This window comes from Sminthopsis crassicaudata, chromosome 6 (genome assembly GCF_048593235.1).
Source record: "Sminthopsis crassicaudata isolate SCR6 chromosome 6, ASM4859323v1, whole genome shotgun sequence".
NCBI classification, from domain to species: Eukaryota; Metazoa; Chordata; class Mammalia; order Dasyuromorphia; family Dasyuridae; genus Sminthopsis; species Sminthopsis crassicaudata.
Genome location: NC_133622.1, coordinates 187,202,006 through 187,216,216, shown reverse-complemented (window position 1 = coordinate 187,216,216; position 14,211 = coordinate 187,202,006). Strand labels below are relative to the sequence as shown.

Sequence of the window (14,211 nt, the reverse complement as noted above, 5' to 3'; positions counted from 1 at the left end):
ATTCCTGCTGTAATCAGCTTCTGTAGTGTTTTCAAACAAAAAACACTAGAAATTTTGAATTTATTTTTTCAGGGATACTGTTGTTATTCAGGAAATGCTTTTATGATTTTATTATTTATTATATTTATTATTAAAATAATAACATTATTATTTTAAAGTTTAAAAAGACCTTTTAAAATTATGTTATTGGCACCTTTCTTGAAGCCAGTTGCCTAGTAAGTATCTTCCTGGTAAGAAAAATGTGCATTTGGTTTATCTGGCTCTGTATATTAGGAAATTAACTTCAACAATTGTGTATAATAAGGCCACTCTAGTTTGACCTCTTGGCACTGGGCACCACTTTATTGGCTTAATATTGGTGAGGCTGATAGGAGATTCCTGGATTTACTTCAATTAAGCTTAAGTTTTTGTCTTAAATAGTCAAATACTTGAAAAGTCTTTCCTCTTTTGTAGGAGTAGCTGAAAAAATGTTGGCAATTGATGCTACTTTAGAACAATTGTTTATTTCTCAATAGAACAGGCACCTTTAAGCCAAAGGAAGTGTGAAATGACTATTATCATTAAGACAGTGAGGGCCAAAACTTATTTATTTTTGTAATGTGGTTTAAGTAACAATTAAAAACTAGGGTATGATTTGTCCAATTGTAGACCTTTAGTCACTTTCTAAATAATAACTTTGGATTAGTGCCTATCTCACCCCTGAGACCGACCAGGACTTCAACCCTTTTTATCTCTGAGAAATTGAAAGTATAAATACAGAGATATGAGTTGGTTATATGCACATTTAATGTGGCTTTTGACCTTATTTGCCAGTTCACTTTTTTTTTTAAGGTTCTGTTATTGTGCTGTCAGGGGGAAAAAAAAAAAAAGACAAGACATTGATTTAAGCGTAGGGTGGGGGAGATTCTTAATAGTTTCAGGGTAGAGTACTATCCAACAGTTGCTACATAAACATGTTATCAGGAGACTGCTAAGTGGCACAGTGCTAGAGCTCCAGGCCTGGAAGCAGGAAGACTTAAATTCAGATACAGCCTTGAATACTTAGTAACTGTGATGCTGGCGAGCTCACTTAATCTTGGCTGCCTTGATTTTTTTCACCGGTAAAATGACCTGGAGAAAAAAATGGCAAACCATTTCAGGATCTTTGCCAAAACCCCAAAAGAGGTTACAAAGAATTGGACATAATTGAAACAATTGAATAGCATCAACAAAGATACATAGCACACTACAAAAATAAAGTACACAAGAACATACACATCTATACAGTTTCCTCATGTGTGAAATGGAGACAATAATAGCATTTATCTTCCAAGGTCATTTTGTGAGAATCAAATGAGATAATAATTGTAATGCACTTAGCACAGTGCTTGGCACATAGTATGGGTTATAATTATTATTCACTTTTCTATTTCTTGACAGCCATTTTGTTATATAGTTTATGTATAAAGCTAACAAAACAAATGCCTTTTTCATATCTCTTATGTATTAATATTTTGGCTCTGTGGAAAGAATTAATTTTTTTAATCATTTTGGACAAAAGTAATTTTTATTATCAGATTAAATTTACTGATAAAAAATAAGTTTTTTGATGAAAAATGACGAAAAAAATTTGCTAACAAAAACATTATTAAATTTGGAAGAATTTCTTAAATCATGTCATAAATTAAGCACATTATATTCTTAAGTTAGTTGAATATAGCAGTTGTGTGGCGCAGTGGATAGAGCACCAGCCTTGAATTCAAGAGGACCGGAATTCAAATCTGATCTCAGACACAGTTAACACTTCCTAGCTGTGTGACCCTGGGCAAGTCACTTAACCCCAGCCTCAAAAAAAAAAAAAAAAAAAATTGCAGATGTCTGTGATTTCACTTCATAGTGTGGGTATTCCCTGCACAGAAATGGATTATGCCATATCTGAATCTTAGCTTGAGAGTTATTTGAGGTTAACAGAAACTCAGTGACTTGATCATGAGCCCACAGCTAGTAAACATCAGAGGTGGAACTTAAACCCAGGAATTCCTTACACAAAGACTAAGAGATCATATGCCATTTTGCTCCCAAATACTATTATGTAAATAGTATCCTTAATCTCGGAATTTTGCTGTCATACTACATTTTAATGTTCAAATGACTAATAATATTTTAGCTATAAAATCATTGCTGTTTGTAGTATAGCTTAACTGATTGTTGTTAATTTTTTCTTTCCAGTGCTTGACATTTTGTGAAACAGTTCTAAAAGGCATTCTCACTTTTATCACATACTTAATGACTGTTCCATAAAGTAGCAATAACTCATGTGTATAGTTTTAAGTTTGTTAAATAGAAGTAATAGTAAACCTATGTTTAAATATTGGCAGTGAAAATGGAGGGGGAAAAAAGATACAAAAATACGGCCACTCTTTTTGAGGAGGCAAAGAACTGGAAACCAAGATAATATCCCTCTGTTGTGGAATGACTGAACAAATTATGATGTATGAATGTAATAGGATACTACTCTGTTGTGAGACATGATGAAGGGGACATTTGGGAAAAACCTGGGAATGCTTTATCATTTACCTCTAATGTCTCCAGGTCTCACCTTTTCTTATTTTTTAATTTTTACTTAGCTGTTTAAATGAATAAGACACCATTTTCTCTCCTTTCCTTTGAAGAAAAAACATATAAAGTAATCAGAATTTGTAAAGACAAACAACTTTAAAAGACTGAAGAGCTTTGATCACTGCAATCACCATTACAGGAGACTGATGATGGTGACAATGATAATACATGCTCCCTACTGTCCCTGACAGAGGAATTACAAACTTAAGGTTCAGAATGAACTATAGCTAGGTCCTGATGAGTACTAAATAATGAATATCCTAAAGTGTTTGCATGTATTCAGATTCATAAAATATGGTCATTGGTTCCAGCCCAGTGGCTGCGTGAATTTGAATAATGAAACTGTTTAAGTGGTTTCATTATTTCCATTAATCAAGACTCAGTGCTGTATATATTTTTGGTATGGTTGGTGTGCCAATTTATTTTGTCCAACTATCCATGTTTTTGTGACAAGTTTTTGTTGGCTTAGGTTTTGTTTTTCTTTCCCCTTCAGTGGGAGAGAGAGAAAATGATGGCTTGTTAATTGAAAAAGTAAAGTAAAATCTAAAATTTTAATTAAAATTTAAAAACAACAAAAAGAAAGAAAAGAAAGAGCTTGAAGACATTGGGTAAAAATGATAAAGGGAATGAAAAGGACAAAGAACTTCAACATTTCTGGTCTCAAAAATTGGCATGATCATGAATACTACTTATATGTTCTAATTGTTTACTGATTCTAGAACTACAGTAAATTATAAACTCCATGATAGCAGAGATCATATCTTTTTATCTTCTAAGTTTCACAATTTCAAATGTACTAATAAACATATAGAAACCCTTAATAGGAATTTGAATTAATCTTTCCTTTTTTGGATTTTAGAACTTTAGTATATCTTATGCACTTACTCTATTATTTGTATTGTAGCAAATTGTAAGATGTTTCTTCCTTAATAGAACATAAGCTTTTTGAGGGCAGGGGATATATTTTCATCTTTATATCCAAAAAATTTGACTTAAATATTGTTCACATGGAAAATGATTAATAAATGTTTCCTAAATTCATTCCTTTTTATTCATATATATACATATATTAAAATATGCAAGTATATATGATGAAAAATAAGTGTCTACTTTCACTGACACATCTTTTCTATGTGCATAATATTTTCTCTTCATGGAATGTTCTTCCTCTACTTATGCAGATCTTAGTCACCTAGTCATTCTCCAAAGCACAGCATTGTGTCTCTGCCAAGAGGGTTTTGCTAACTAAAGTCCACAAAAAGAGAATAAACCACAATCTTTAGTTTTTGGTTGTTTCATGAAAATTACATTTGTCTGTCTGGGTAGATTAAGTCCCTAAGAGTCAAAACTATGTGGTTTATTTTTCCTTAAAAATTTTTTTTCCTTCCTCCTTTCCTTCAAGTTATGTTAGGCACATAATAACAAACATGATTTACTTCAGTTCAGTAAGCATTTATAAGTATCTTGCTATGTAAAGTAGTAATAGAGAGTTAGCCTGTGAGTCTGGAAGACCTCTGTCCCACCTTTGCACTCACTGGCTATGTAATCCTGGGCAAGTCACTAATCTCTCAGTGCTTTAGGCATGTCTTTAAGATCATAAATTATAGAGAATATGCTGACCTGCATTAATGGAGGGAGTTTCCTTTTCCAGGATTTCCACATACTAATGAAATCATCGTTCAGGTCCTTAACCCTAGATGTCAAACACAGTGCTGGATACTGGGAAAATAAAAGACATGTTCTGATTATTTCATGCAGAATTATTTTTGTCTTTCTTAGGAAGATTATACATTCCCTGGAAGCTGAAATTTATTTGATTCTTAAAAAAACAAAACAAAACAAAACAAACATCATCGTCCCCACCCTCCACAGTATTATGTATGTGATTATTTTGCCATGTTTCTCATTCATTTCCAATTCAGCTTGGTCATCTTTTTAAAAAATTCCCATTATATGTCCTGCAGTCTGGTGTAGTGGATGAAGAGTTGACCTTGGAGTTGTGAAAACTTAGTTCAAGTTCTCCTTCCGAGAGCCGGGGGCCAGTTGCTTAAAATAGTACCTGGGACCTGAGTGCCCAAGGAACTAGCCTGCATTAACAGAATCTCCTTATCCAGGATTTTCCTCTGTTGATGACTTGATAAATCCAATCCCTGGCCTTATCGCCAAGCCCTGGGCTGGTTTGGGGTGAGATAAGCGAAGCAGTTTCTTTTCTCCCTTAAGGTGCTTACATTCTACTGGTAGAATCTTGTACTTCGATAAGTCCATGCAAAATCTGTACCTAGTATCTATATTCCAAAGAGATCATAAAAAGGGAAAAGGACCCACATGTGTTGAAATGTTTATAGCAGTCCTATTTGTGGTGGCAAGGAACTAGAAACTGAGTGGACGGTCCTCAGTTGGGAAATGGCTGAATAAATTATGGTATATTAATATAATGGAATATTATTAGTCTATAAGAAATTATTTCAGAAAAGCCTGCAAAGACTTACATGAATTGATGCTAAGTGAAATGAGCAAAACCAAAAGAACATATGTGATAATCATCTGTGATGAACTTGGCTCTTTTCAATAAGATGATTGTGATATGACAATTCTAATAGACTTATGATGGAGGGAGTCATCTGCATCCAGAGAGAGGATTATGGAGACCTAAAGTGGATCAAAGCATAGTATTTTCATCTTTTTATTGTTTAGGTTTTTTTTCTTTCTTGTGCTTTTTTTTTCCACTTTTGATCTGATTTTTCTCGTGCAGCATGACAAATTTGGGAATATGTTTAGAAGAACTCACATTTAACCTATGTTGGATCGCTTGTCTAGGGGAGGGGAGTGAAGAAGAAAAATTTGGAACACAAAGTTTTTACAAGTGTGAATGTTGAAAACAATTTTTGCATGTATTCTGTAAAATGAAGTTATTATTTTTAAAAATCTATACCCAGTACAAGAAAACCCAGAGTAATTAAGCAATAGAGAGCCTTTGAAGCACCACTAACAGAAGGATGATGTGCAGAGAAGAGAATGAATATGAAAAGAATATAATAGGCTTTGGGAATTATCTTGATGTCTTCAAAAGGTTACTTCTCTTTTCACTGTAATTTTTTATCAAATTTTATTTTTCCAAATATATGCTGATAGTTTTCAACTTTTTTTTTTTTTTTTTTTTTTTTTTTTTTTTTTTTTTTTTTTTTTTTTTTTTGGCAAAACCTTACTTTCCAAATGTCTCTCTCTCCGCCCTTCCCCGCTCCTCAAGACAGCAAACAAATCTGATATAGGTTTAATCTGTTTAAGAAAAGTAATTGATTTCATGGAAGAACATCCTTAGGAATTTGACATATCTCTGAGAGTTACTGAAATGCTATAGTGCTGAAGAGAAAAGAAAAAAGTATTGTGAACTTACTATCAATTTAGTTTCTTTAAGCTTATCTTCATTAGTGCTGTGAATATTTCTACTAAAAAGATATTACTCAGAGAAAAAATTTCAACTGCCTTTAAAAAAAACCAACTATCTTCATAGTTTGTAGAATGATAGTGCCTCAGAGTTGAAAGGGACTTTACAGATCTCTAACATCTCTAACAAATGGTCATAGTACCTTCTTTTGAACACTTTTGGGACTGGGAAACTCATTACCTTATGAGGTAACTTTTTACTTCTGGTCTGTTGTAATTGTATTTAACTTTGGGAAATGAGCGTGAACATAGCATTTGCACTCCCTCTGTTTTTGCTCACTTGCATTTTTGTTTTCCTTCTCAGGTTATTTTTACCTTATTTCTAAGTCCTATTTTTCTTGTGCAGCAAAATAACTGTGGATATGTATATAAACATATTGTATTTAATATATACTTAACATATTTAACATGTATTAATCTACCTGTCATCTAGGGGAGGGGATGGATAAAGGAGGGGAGAAATTGGAACAAAGGTTTTGCAAGGGTCAATGCTGAAAAATTACCCGTGCTCATATCTTGTAAATAAAAAGCTATAATAAATAAAAATAGTTTTTTAAAAGAAAGTAATTCTTCATGTGGAACCAAAAGTCTTTCTCCAAAACTTTGACCTATTGTTCTTCATTCTTACTCTTATGTCAGCCAAGTCCAATTCTTCTGTATGACAACCCTCTAAATTTTTTGATAACAGCTATTATATTCTTCTTAAAACATTTCTCCTACAGGTTAAAAATCTCCAATTCTTTGAATCAGTCCTTATATAGCAAAAGTTATCCATTCTTTCACCATCATCTAAATTGTCTTCCTTTGCACATGATTCAGTTTATTATTGGACTTTTAAAAATGTTATAAACCAAAATAAGATTCTCCATAAATAGTTTGACCAGGACAATATGAGACTTTCTAGACCCTGTGCTTTTTTTCTGTTAATCATGACCATCATCATTGTAGCTATTATTTATATAGTACAGTATTTTTTTTGTAAATATTAATTTAATGGTATAGTCCAAAATTGCATAAACTTTTTGGACTGTCATGTTCCACTGTTGGTTTCTATTGAATATGTTAACACCTGTGACATGTAATAGATAAAGGTGAGTTACCACTGTGCTTTCTGCTACTTTCTGAATACACTAGAACTTTTTTTGTAAACCCATTTATAGTCTTTAGAATGAAGTGCCCTCTTCTCTCCTTTGTAAATATTACCAACTAGGGCTATTTTTATCCTTTTTCTTATTCATTCCAAAACATTTCCTATGAATATAGATCTTTTTTCTTTTGTGTTTTGAATACAAACTTTTCCCCCTCTCCTTGTGATAGTTATTTAAATTTTAAAGAAAATATCATCATTATCATCAGTCATCATCTTGTTGCAAGGCAATTGCAGTTAAGTGATTTGGCCAGAATCATAAAGCTAGCAACTGTCAAGTATCAGAGTTTGGATTTGAATTTCGGTCCTCCTAACTCTGGGCCTGAAGCTATATCCATCGAGCCATCTAGCTGCTGTGCAATATATTATTTTCAAGAGCCCCTACATCGTGTTGCTTAAAAACCTTTTTCTTCATAGGCATAGTGTTGTCCACTTCTATTTCCTGTAAGTTCAGATCATGCCTTTTATTTATTATTTGTGTGACTTTGGGCCACACTTAATTTCTTTGTGCCTCAGTTTTCTCCTCTGCAAATTGGAAGCATTAGATTATGTGATTTTAAGGTTCTTTATGGCTTGAATTCTATGAAGCTATGATCCTTCCCCTTCTCTAAATAACCCCAAATTAGGTTCAGCACATTGAGAAATTTATAGAATGAACATGGTTAGGAAATATTGAATTTATAAACAGCAATGGAATACATTTTATTCCACATAGTCACTTAACCAAATATTTGTTTATTTTATTTATTTAAAATAAATTTATTTATTTTTAAGAATGTCAGTTAAGCTTTAATAGAACAACAAAGGGTATGAGAATGTAGGTTTCTAGAGGTCAAGGTACTATTTAATTTCTGTATTTTTAGTCCTCATGACTTGCTATATCTAGAATAATAATTGGGGCTTAATAATGCTTAACCCAGTACTTTTTTTTTTTTTTTTTTTTTTTTTTTTTTTTTTTTTTTTGATTGGAAAAACTGGCCATGGTTGTTAAAGGAAACTTCTGGGAATCTAAGGAAATGAATGAAAAGTTCTCATGGTGAATGAGAGCTTTTTTTTGTTTGTTTGTTTTTTGTATCCTGTAGCACCATTCATATTTTCATGCTTACTCTTTTTTAATCAAAATGTTTTCATTTTTAATTTAACAAACATGGATATGTTCATATATAAGTAACAGAAAAAGCAGATTGCTTAGGAAATAATGAATCTCTATTTTGTATAGTTTTTTTAAAAGTATACATTTAACTGTAGTACTTTGCTTATTAATGTCCACATCTGTGCATGCACACTTGTGAATGTGCTCTCTCTCTTTTTTTAAATGTTCTATTAACAGTTTTCCCTTCCCTTTATCTGCTATTCTCCCTTCTAACTCTATCCCTTTCCCCAAACTAGAAGTTCTTTTATGTATAATAGAGTAAAATCTTATTCTCATATTGTTTATGTCTTAGAAAAATCATTCTACACCTCGAGTCTGAGATGTATTGGTTTTATTTTTAAGTATTTCAAAGTTGTTTTTATTTATAATATTGTAATCATTGTGTAAATTATTGCCTTGATTCTATAAGAATAGGTAGAATTCTATCTAATTCACTTTTCATCAGTTTCATACCTGTCTTCTCAGAATTTTCTATTTTGTTATTTATTGTCTTCCTCTGACTTTTTTCTTTTCTTTCCTTTTTTTTGGGGGGGTGGTCTTTTTCTTTTTTTGAGGTGGAGTAGTAGAGTGAAGGAGGACCCAAAGGTGTCTGCCTTCCCCAGAATGTAAATACTTCATTCATGGGCCATTCTCAGTACTGTTTAGTATGAATGAAGGTTTTAACCAGTTATCTTTTTAATGCCATTTTAGGTCATTTCTATCCTCCTTAACTAGCCTGGTGACCTTCCCTTCCCAGAAGCTCACTATAGTGATGTTTTAGTCCTATAGCAGCTCAAAACTGAACTCTTGGAGTTCTTCAGCAGCAGGGAACATAGACATTACTGCTATTCCAAATACTACTTATTCTTTGGTTAACTCGGTCTATCTTGTTCTTTGTTTTCTCATTTCTCTAAAAATAGATATCCATTGAACTATTTATTAAGTGCCTATTATGTGCAGTTCATCATGCCAGGTTAATAGAAGAGATAAATATTTGAGATATAACATGGGCCTTGCCTTTATAACGCTTATGGCCTATTAGTGGAAGATCCAAATTGAAATAACTATAATATGGAATATTATATGATCAATGCATTAGAGAGTTATAGGAGAAATATTTTCATGAGGGCTAAGGGGGTAAGGAAAGGTCTGAATCTAGTGGAAAATGCCATCTTTATCCAGAGGGATATATATATATCAAAGCATTGTATTTTCATTGTTCTGTTCATTGTGTTTTTCTTTCTCATGTTTTTTTTTTCCCTTGTAGTCTGATTTTTCTTGCACAACATGACAAATATGGAAATATGTTTAAAAGAATTGCACATATACAACTGTTTGGTCATGTATACATATATTATATTTAATTTATACTCTAATATATTTAACATGTATTGGTCGACCTGCCATGGGGGAGGGGGGGCAGAAAGGAGGGGGAAAATTGGAACAAAAGTTTTGGCAATTGTCAACGTCGTAAAATTACCCATGCAAATATCTGGTAAATAAAAACTTATTATTAAAAAAAAAAAAAAAAAAAGAATTGCACATATTTAACCTATATCAGATTAGTTGGGGTCTCACAGAGGGGAGTGGTAAGAGGGAGAAAAATTTGGAATGCAAAGTCTTACGAAAAAATGTTGGAAACTATCTTTACATGTATTTGGTAAAATAAAATTACTGAATTAAAAAAAAAAAAAGTATCCAGGAAGACTTTCTAAAAGGGGTAGAGAGAAATTTGGCTGGTGAACTGTAATCAGAGGTGATCTGAAATTCCTTCCAGTTCCATTAGATGAAATATTTTCCTTCTATGTTAAAGTCCAGTTGAGAACTGATTCCTTAACTGTAATTTCCTCTAGTGGACAAAGAATCTTGGTGCCAATGATTCTAATTTTTTTCCTATCCAGCACTGAGGAAAGAATTCCTTATTTTAAGTATTCTCCAACACAGTGAAGATCATCAATAACTAGGAGTGATAATGCCACCCTTTGATTTATTTTTGAATAAAGCTGGGACTGGTTCCCACTTAGAAAACCAGGATGGAGACTTTAGTCAAACAACAAAACATTTATTTATTTTCTTTTTACATGTCAGGCACTGTGCTAGGCACTGGATGATACAGTGACAAAATGACAATGACCAAAAAAAAGCCCTTGTCTTCAAGGAGATAATATTCTGTTCATGACAATACATACATATAAATATATATATGTATATAAATATAGTATCCAAACTGATTGATGCCATTTTCATCCTTGCTGAAAGTGTCTAATTGCTCCGTTGAAAACATCAGTGCTTAATGGATAGAGAGTATCAGCCCTGAAATCAGGAGGACCTAAGTTCAAAAATGGCTTCAGACCCTTTCCTAGATGTGTGACCCTGGGCAAAGTCACTAAATCCTACTTGCCTCCCCAAAAAACAAAAATAAAAAAGCAACTCAGCAACATCATGCTAAAAAGTATGGAATCAAGAGTTTAGGAAACAAGAATTATTGGAGGAAGAAGAAAAGGGCTTTTGAATACTGGTGGCAAATTCCCGACTTAAAGTTTCTGGAAATTAAAAAAAAAAAAAAAAAAAAAAGCCAAAGTAAATAATGTCAATGTCGATTATTACTACAGTGGAAATGTTACATGCTATTATCACCTTTTACTAACTAGGGGTACTTTTATTACTTGCTAATAAGAAATGATGACTCTTGGAAAGGAAACATGACAAATTGTAATTTCATAGACAACATTTTTAATCTATCATCTGATAGAAAAATTTGAGTGCTAGGTTACTTAGTGACAAACATTACTGTCCTTTGGGATATTCTTTAAGACAAAATCCATTTTCTACATGCTCTTTTTTTTTTCTTTAAATAGTATTCTATTTTTTCAAAAAGATACAAAGATAGTTTTTGACATTCACCTTTGCAAAGAATACCACATGTTGCAAATTTTTCTTCCTCCTTCTCCCAGACGCAAGTGATCTACTATTGCACATTTCCACATTTATCACTCTGCACAAGTAAAGTCAAATCAAAAAGAGGAAAAACAAAGGTGAAAACACTATGCTTCAATCCACATTCAGTCCACATAGTCCTCTTTCTTGGATGCAAATGGCTTTTTCCATCATAAGTCTATTGGAATTGGCTTGAATCACGCATTGTTGAAAAGAGCCACGTCCATCATAATTGGTCATCACATAATTATATTGTTGTTTTGTAAATGTTTTCTTTCTTCTGCTCACTTCATTCAGCATCAGTTCATGTAAATCTCTCCAGGCTTTTCTGAAATCAACCTTCTCGTCATTTCTTATTGAACAATAATATTCCATTACATTAATCTATCATAACTTAGTTGGCTATTTCCCTGATTGATGGGTATCCATTTTAGTTCCTTATCACTACAAAGGGCTTAATTTTCAGACCAAGAAACTAAAGCAGTCATCTAAATTGTGCATATCCTTTCTCAGTCTCACCCCCCCCACCCCACCCCCCACACACAAAAAAAAACCGATCATTTCTTCTCAAATGATAACATACAGGTTTCATCATTACTACTACAATATTACTAATAAATTTTTAGGACTAGTCAAATTCTATCTACTCTCTTGTTTTTCTTACAAAATGTTTTTCTGCTGAGTGAAACTTGATTATTATGACTAAAAATTTAATAAGCCAAATATTTTTCCTAGAAAGACATACAACTTTCATAAATTGATGGAACTATAGATCTCATTATGAATAAAGTTGAGACTACTGAAAATTTTATATATTTTTCTTTTATTTTTCCCTAATATGACCCAAATTAAATTTAGTGGACTGAGAGGAAAAGCATTACAATATACAAAATTTAGATTTTATTTTGAACATCTTGGAGAGATGATGGGAATTTTGGCCAAAATTTATGAGATTCTTCATAAATATACAAATTAAATTGCTCCATTAAATAATTCCAAAGTGTAATATTTTTATAAATAGAAGTTTTAACATTAACTCTATTTGCATATCTTTTCAATTGACCTAATTTTGTTTTTACCATTTGTTTGATTATTTACTCTTTCTTAGCCTCCTATCATCTGTTTTCTTAAAACACTGGGATTACCTTGTATTTATGATCATTTCTGGATTAATAGAAATGAAAATTTTAAATTATTCTTGTTCCTGGATCCATAATAGTAGCAGCTAGGAAAATGGAGTTCAACTTTGGGGGAAACTGAAGTGTGCCTGAAGGTTTGGAGGAAATCAAGCAACCAGCTTTTACAATTGAACTTATTTGATTTTCCTGTGAACTACCACAGAAAGCTTAAAGGTTCTGATAAATGAGTCTAAGGTGCCTTTCTTTCAGCAGCCAAATATTTCAAATATGAGCTGGGTTTACTTTGACTAGAGGAAACCTTTGAACTACTTTTATTGTGTTGAAATAGATGCTACTGTGTCTAACATTATATGATATTATAACACAGAAATTATGACTCTTTTAATAGATAGTTTGCATATAAAAGAACCAAAAGGAAAGGCTGAGATATCAGTACTGCTTTTGTGTAATGAATATATCTATTAAACGCTTTCTATGTCGTATTCTTTTTGGTTAATCTTGGACCCTTTTTGATAGCAGGATTAGTCAACTTGTTTATTCCTATCATCTTACCTCTTGATGTTCCAGTTCCTCTATGTGAAATGTCTTCTCATCTATGTGCCAGTTCGTCTCGTTTAGCATTCTTTTGTTAAAAAACCTCACTTTCAGGAATATTTCAGACTGGATTCCAACTAGATTATTTTATTGGCATCATTTAGTACTGGTTTTGCAGAGTTATTTTACATTTAATGATGAATGATATTTCCCAGAATAAAAATGTTTGCATTTTTTTCTCACATGTTTTCTTTCTCCCCAACTACAAACTCCTATTATATATTATAATATATATCTCCTAATATATCTTATAAACTTTGAGATTTGGTAACTTCTGTTTTGTGAGATAGAGTAGTATGATGAAAACAACCCTGAATTTGAGTTAAAAAACTTGGTTTTTTAAGGGTACCTGGGGGTACAACAGCAGACCTGGAATTAGCAAGGTCTTAATTCAAATGTAGAGCACTTTTCAAACCTCAAAGTACTATAGTTTTAGGTTTTGTCCCCCTTCCCCATTTTACTAGATGCATCATTTCAGACGGTGACTTAAATTCTTTGTACTTTATTTTTGTGAAATGGAGTGAGGACTTGAATTACTCACATTGTGGGACTATTTAAGGAAAACATCTACAACTTAATTGTTTAGTTTTCTATAGCATTAGTGTAATTCATAGTCAATAAACATAATTTTTTGATATGTCTCCTGTCACCACCCTGGGGCAGACCCCTCATGACTTCATACCTGCACTATTACAATAGCCAGCTGGTGGGTCTGCTTGCCACAAATCTGCATACTCCAACTGATGAAAATTGTCTGTTGGACTTTGAGAGTTCTCTAAAACTAGGCTTTCTTCCCACTCCCTATCTATCCGGTGTTCTTACATCTTACACTCTTCTGTAGTCTCCTCAATCTACTGGCATTGGCCTTGCTGCTTCTTAGACAATACATTCCATTTCTCAACTTTGAACAGCTTCATTTACCCCCATATATGGAATATTCTCCCTCCAGCTCCTTAACTCTGCTTTTGACTTCCCTTGTGCTAGGCTAAAAATTCCACCTTCTATAAGTCGCCTTTCCCAGTCGACTTATTTTAGTGTCTTCCCTCTGTTGATTATTTCCTATTCTGTTTGTATATGCTTATTTACATGTTGTCTGTGGTAGTAGATTGTACACTCTTAGAATCTTTTGTCTTTCTTTGTAACCTTGTGCTTAGTGCAGTGCCTGACACATACTAGATGCTGACTTCTGCAGTGTAAAGAGGACCTTTCTAAAAGGCCTG

General features: G+C 32.7%; 1 protein-coding gene across 2 annotated transcripts in view; it reads left to right on the top strand.

The window, feature by feature from the left end:
- GRK4 (G protein-coupled receptor kinase 4) overlaps window positions 1-14,211 on the top strand; it is a 119,087-nt gene that overhangs the window by 7,407 nt on the left and 97,469 nt on the right. The gene's annotated exons all lie outside the window — the stretch shown is intronic.